Consider the following 6,708-nt stretch of genomic DNA (forward strand, 5'->3'; position numbering starts at 1 on the left):
TCTTCACTTTCTGACATAAGGGTGGTGTCATCTGCATATCTGAGGTTACTGATATTTCTCCCAGCAATCTTGATTCCAGTTGTGCTTCATCCAGTCCAGCATTTTGCATGATGTACTCTGCATGTAAGTTAAACAAGCAGAGTGACAATATATAGCCTTGACATACAGATTTCTCAGGAGGCAGGTCAGGTGGTCTGGTATTCCCATCTTTTGAAGAATTTTCCACAGTTTATTGTAATTCACATAGTCAAGGCTTTGGCGTAGTCAGTAAAGCAGAAGTAGTTGTTTTTCTGGAATTCTGTTGCTTTTTCTATGATCCAGTGGATTTCGGCAATTTTATTTCTGGTTCCTCTACCTTTTCTAAATCCACCTTGAACATCTGGTACAGTCTCCCATTTTACAAATGTAAAATGTAAACACAGGTTATACACTCATTTTTTTCCAAAGTCTGGCGATAGCAAAAATATAAAAATGCCTAAGTGTATTTACAGTGCTATAATATATATTATGCTTCCCTGGTGGTGCAGAGGTTAAAGTGTCTGCCTGCAATGTGGGAGACCTGGGTTCGATCCCTGGGTCGGGAAGATCCCGTGGAGAAGGAAATGGCAACCCATTCCAATATTCTTGCCTGGAGAATCACATGGACGGAGGAGCTTGGTGGGCTACAGTCCTGCCATATAAAAACTAAATTAAACACATTCTCTGCAAGTTATAGGGAGAGAAAAGGTGTTAAATAACCCCCAACGAAACAGTCAGGCAAATCCTGAATGTAAAACATTCTGCAATTTAAGCAGTCAGTTTCGTCTCTTCAGAAAGTCAATGTCATGAAATTTAAAAGTTGGGAAAACTGTCCTAAAATCAACTCTGTTCTTACCAACTGCATGTAATCTGTGACCCTAATTAGATCCTGGGGAGCTATGGAAATCATCTGGGCCGAGCCCCTGAAACGTTCACTGTGCATACCATCACAGGGTCTAAAGTTACTCATCTCTGTAGAACATTTGAATTCTTGGGCTGTGCTGCACTCAGTCACTCAGGTAGGTCCAACTCTGCGACCCCGTGGGCTGTAGCCTTCCAGGCTCCTCTCTCCGTGGGATTCTCGAGGCAAGAACACTGGAGTGGGTTGGCATTTCCCTCTCCAGGGGATCTTCCTGACCCAGGGATTGTGTCTTCTGGGTCTCCTGCATTGCAGGCAGATTCTTTACCACTTCACCCACTCTTCTAAATTACATGCTATTCTACTTTTTCAGACCTAAGTTCTATTTTCTAGTTTTTCAAAAAACCCCCAAATTGCACAGTCCTCTGCAGCAAGACCTTTATCATGGATTAAGGGCTCACCATGATATTCTGGAGCTTCATCATGAGCCATCCTGATATATATTTCATTTTTTTTTAATCCTGCATAAGATTGACTGGACTAAATGAATCCATAGTGGAAAGTGCTGAGCTCCTAGTACTTTTATAAGTATGGGTCTGTCTCAGTTTCTTTTCTCATTCTAGAGTTATAAATAAGCGTATACTACTTTATTGCCCTGTGTATCTTATCTGTGTGTCTTCTCATATATTTTTTACCTGTTTCTGTGCAATCTTCCAGAAAATTTCTGACTTATCTTTGAGTTCATCAAATCTCTTCAGCTGTGTCTAATCCACTTTTAAACCCATTCACTGGGTTTCTGATTTCACTTATTTTTCATTTCTAAAAGTTCCATTTGGCTCTTAGTTTAATAATCTGTGTCATTTTTCATTCCTTGTTCTTTACTTTTTATTTTCTGCTCTATCAGTAATGGAGAGAGGAGTGTGGAGATCGCCATCGTGACATGTCCATTTCTCCTTGTTGTTCAGTCGCTCAGTCGTGGCTGACTCTTTGCAGCCCCGTGGACTGCAGCACTCGGCGTCCCTGTCCTTCACTGTTTCCCGGAGCTTGTTCAAACCCATGTCCATCGAGTTGGTGATGCCATCCAACCATCTCATCCTCTGTCATCCCCTTCTCCTCCTGCCTTCAGTCTTTCCCAGCATCAGGGTCTTTCCCAGTGAGTCGACTCTTCTCATCACGCGGCCAGAGTATTGTAGCTTCAGCTTCAGCATCAGTCCTTTCCATGAATATTCAAGGTTGATTTCCTTTGCTTCTCAGCTGTGGAAGCTATATCTTCCTGGCGATAGATGTTATTTCTATCATTAATAATACTCTTTAAAGTCTATTTTGTCTGACGTAATATAGCTTTCCTTAGCTTTCTTTTAGACAGTGTTTTCCTGCTCTTTTCTTTTTATCATTTTACTGTCAATCTTTCCGTGATCTTCTATTTGATTTTCCTCTTGTATATGGCATGTAATATATGTGTGAATTTTTAAATTCTGGTCTTATAAGTCTCTGTCACCATACACATTACTGATGACATCAGTCATGTCCCCACCAAGTAATCCAACAAGCCTACAATAACTGTAATACCAGAGAGTAATTTAGTATTGAATATTTCCCAGATCATGTGAATCTGAAATTCATTTTAATCCGTTTCCTTTGTATTTCCAAGAATTTATGTAAGCACTAGTTTCATTGCAGCATATGTACTCTTAATTGCAGCACATAGAATTTAGTTCCCTGACCAGGGCTCGAACCCTGGGCCCTCTGCATTGGGAACCACAGAGTCTTAGCCACTGGACCACCAGGGAAGTCCTTCCTGCTTGAATTTAAAAGGACTCCCACCACCCCGTTCTTTTTAGTCTCAGGAATTGGAGAGGGTCAGGAAAGATCAGTTGAGAGTCCTGGTAAAACTCTTACATCTCGAAGGCACAGGGAAAAAGGAATGGGTTCCTCTTCCAAGACCAGCTTCTTCCAGCTGCGAACGCAAAAACCCGCTTGGGAATATCAGCGGGTATTCCCGCTTGGCCCATCTTGGCCATTTCATGCTGGTATACTTCAGTTCTCAAATAGCCAGTTCAGTTTAGACAGATCACAGTAATATTTAGTAACACACGTCATTCACTCACCTTCACACTTCCAGACAAACTTACCTGTTCTGAATCAGGCTCAAGACCACATTTAAACTGTCAGTTTCTAAGAGTGTCTCAACCACGTTTTCAAGTTACCAAGGACTCTCTAAATGGTCAAAACCAGGGATAGAAAACTTGAACGTGTGTGTCAAGACACTCATGCACACACACACAAGATGAAAACCAAACCAACTCCAAAAGACTTATGTTGGTGCAATGGGATAAAAGCCCACACGCAAGCAATGTCATCCCAGTTTCCTTCCCTTTTACAAAGCGGTTCTAATGGAGAGACGGTGTTACAGTCTAAAGAGCATTGAGGGGTGGTGGTTCTCGAGATCCCAAGGAGTAATGAGGCTAAGCAGTATTACAGTAAAGTACCATTTTCTTCTTTTATGGGAACATAACTGAAGATCTCCCAGTTTTGAAAAATACACCCTAGAAAACTCCAAAATGGGATAGAGTTACTGTTTCCCATTATTCTTTCACACGGCTCGTATTAGTAGAAACAGGCAGATCAGTACCCGATGCCTCTCAGAGTCACGGTTCCCTAGCACAGGAATGGAAGATTTCCCAGATGGGGCTGCAGACAAGCCTTGGTCTAACAGTGAGTTTCCCTCTTACCACTCAGGCGATACCTGATGGCCCAAGGACTCCTTGACCCAGAATGGAAAACCCAGTAAAAGCAGTGCTCCACTCAAAACCAGATGACCGAGTCCCATGCCTTCCCCTCCCCAGAAAGGGAAGCTCTAATCAGGGCAACCCAGCAGAGAGGGATAGCCTGGTGTCAGCACTCAGAGGTTGGGCCCCTTGCCAGAGAAGTGGTATGCGCCAGGGTCAAAGCCTTGCTCCCATCCCCACGACTCCAGAGCACCTGGGTTAGCAGCAAGTTTGGGGGGTTTGTCCATGAGACAGGGGCACTCAGGCAGCTGCCAGACAGGACCTACCTGCCACCACCAGCCAGGGGTGAGTGTGCCATCGGCAAGATGCCCACTTGGGACAGCTGTCCTTTCGTGGTTGCCAGTATTTTAAGTGAACTTGAGTTCTGCACAACAGCAGGTTGTGGTGAAGGAAAAGTATAGCATTTATTTGCAGACCATCAAGCAAGGAAAACAGGGAGCTTAGGCTCAAAAGACCTTTACTCTCTGCATCTTTCAAGAAGGGGTTTCTACAGGCAGCATTTGGGGTGAGGCTGCAAGGTGGAAGACTCCCTTTAGATTGGTTGGGTAAGGTAACTGGTGTTTCAGGAACCTTAATTATTAGCCTCCTGATTCCAGTCTGAAGTCTGCATGCTTGGAGTCAGCAGAGTCACTGCCCTCCACCTGGGTTGGGGGTCTTAGTTTCTGCCTAAAAACTCAGAGATATGCATCACGTTGCTACGTGTGTCCCCTGAGGGGAGCTAGGGCTGTGTTTTATCACTGGAGTGATTGGTTTTCCTGCTGAACCGTTTGCTTTTCCTTTGTGTGTTCCTTCACTTCCCTAATTAGTAACAGGCTTGAGTCTGCTGTTTGGAATTCAGGGAAGGCCTAGGAGACTAAAGCCTTTTTCTCCAGACAAGAAGCAGGGGACATGGAGAAACTTCTGTACCCAGGAAGGCCTCACAGGACCCTGCTCGGTTTCACTGTCTCCTCTGCATCACACACACGTCGATGCACACACGAATACACATTTATATACATGTGTACAGGCACGCACAAGCATGTATGCAGGCACACATACAAGCACACACATACACATACATGTGCACCGTTGCACACATAAACACAGAAGCGTGTGTGTGCAGCCACACGTGCACACGTGCGGGCACACACAAATACCTGCACATGCGTGTGTGCACACTCAGCCCTGGGGCAGGGCCTCCCCTAGACTCTTTGGAAGGCCCCCCACCACCTGGGCTGGGCCAGTGACCCCAGCAGCTTCAGCATTTCTTCTGCAGGACCCCCTCCTGGTGGCTGCCACCTGCCTGTGCGTACCGTGTGTGTGTGTGTGTGTGTGTGCCCCACAGGAGAACCATGTGTGTGTGTGTGTGCCCCACAGGAGAATGAGCAGGCGCCTCAGACAACAGGGGAGGGAGGACCATCAGTTGTGCAGAGGTTTTGCCTCAAGTCCCCAAGCCGGCTCCAGGCACACAGTAGCAGGTGGGCAAGAAAGACTTCAATGTCTGCAGAACCTGCAGCAGGGGCGACTCGGGGTCTCGGCTGGAATTTACACTGAAGTGCTCGGAGCCTGCAGCAGGCTTCTCATGCACCCACAACCTCACTGAGACTCTGCCGTGCACCTGGCACTGGGGAGTAAAGGGTGACTGTAAGACCTTCCAGCCACAGCCCAAAGAGGACGTGTATGTATCTTGCAGTTTTCCTGCCGAGGCAGCACAGAAAGTGTTTAGAAACCAGATATGCACCCGGTCCTGAGGGCAGGGGAGAAGAAGGAATAGATTCTGCCTGGGGATAGAGCTGCTGGCGCTTCTGGAAAAGGGTAATATTCCATCTGGGTCAAGAACAACAGACTGGCTTTTCCCGGGTCAAGGAAGGAGAACCTTTTCCTGATTGAGGGAGCTGCCCTGAAGTATAAAACCGCACAGCTGTTTCCAGGAGGTGAAAAGTCTAGGCTCTCCTGGAACCTAGGTGAGCAAGGGTCAGATTCCTCAGGGCCCAATTAAAGAGAAAAAAATTTCCAGAGCCTCACAGACCAGGCTGAGGAGTTTGGACTTTTATCTTGTGGGGAACCGAGAGCCACTGATGGGATTAAGTAACAGTGGGGTCACTAGGGTGAGTGCATTACTGAAAGCTGCGTGGCTGTAACTTGGGGGGTAAGAATCTGGAATCCTGGCACGGGGCTGTGACCCACACCCACACAGCTGAGTCAGGGCCACCCTCCCTGGTTCCACCCTCGTCCAGAAATCAGATAAGGCGCACAGGCTGGCTTCTTCGGGGAGTGTGTCCCGTGTGACGTGGCCCAGTGAGGCTTCTCCCACACTGCCCGTCGCAGCCCCCCAGGAGCACTCAGGGTGGGGCTTAGCTGAGCCGAAAACCCTGCTGCCCATGGGTCCTGGCCCCTGAGAGCTGAACTGCCCCTGTCGCCCCGCCACACAAGTTGTTTCCCCAGCCCTGGGTCCTTATAGAGAGCTGGGCCAGGGCCTGCGGGCTGGTGAGCGCCACCAGGTACATATTCAGGAATTGTGTGTGGGAGCTAATTGCCAAACACAGTCATTATTAAAAACTGAGTGTTAGAAACCAGGAAAGCACCCAGTCTTGAGGGCGAGGGAGAAGAAGGAATAGATTCTAGCGGGGAATAGAGCTGCTGGGGTTTCTGGGTAGCAGTCCATCGGGGTTGAGGAGAATGGACCAGCTGACAGTTTAAACCAAAAGTAGTAAACCCTCAAAGGCCGCCACTTCCTGAATGATTTCCTACACTATTAGCTCTGCTCTCACTGAGGTTGCTTTGTCACTGCGTTTGTGCGGTGGGCATTCAGTTTAATGGTGAGCTCCTGTACTTCTCTCCAAACTCCTCGTTCGGTGACACCATGTTGGTAGCTTGGAATCAGCCGTAGTGGAGACATCTACACCATAGAAATGGTTAGCTGATGTATCAGCGCTCCTCCCGCAGGGAGCCGGTTGTTAAACGCCTGCCAGCCCGCCGCTGCTTTGCTGGCCCCCCATGGAAGCACACCCCCCTTCCCAGGCCTGTTCTGTCCTCTCCGAGTGGCCACAGCAGTGCGGTGGG

Source organism: Ovis canadensis, chromosome 19, assembly GCF_042477335.2.
Source record: "Ovis canadensis isolate MfBH-ARS-UI-01 breed Bighorn chromosome 19, ARS-UI_OviCan_v2, whole genome shotgun sequence".
Classification (NCBI taxonomy): domain Eukaryota; kingdom Metazoa; phylum Chordata; class Mammalia; order Artiodactyla; family Bovidae; genus Ovis; species Ovis canadensis.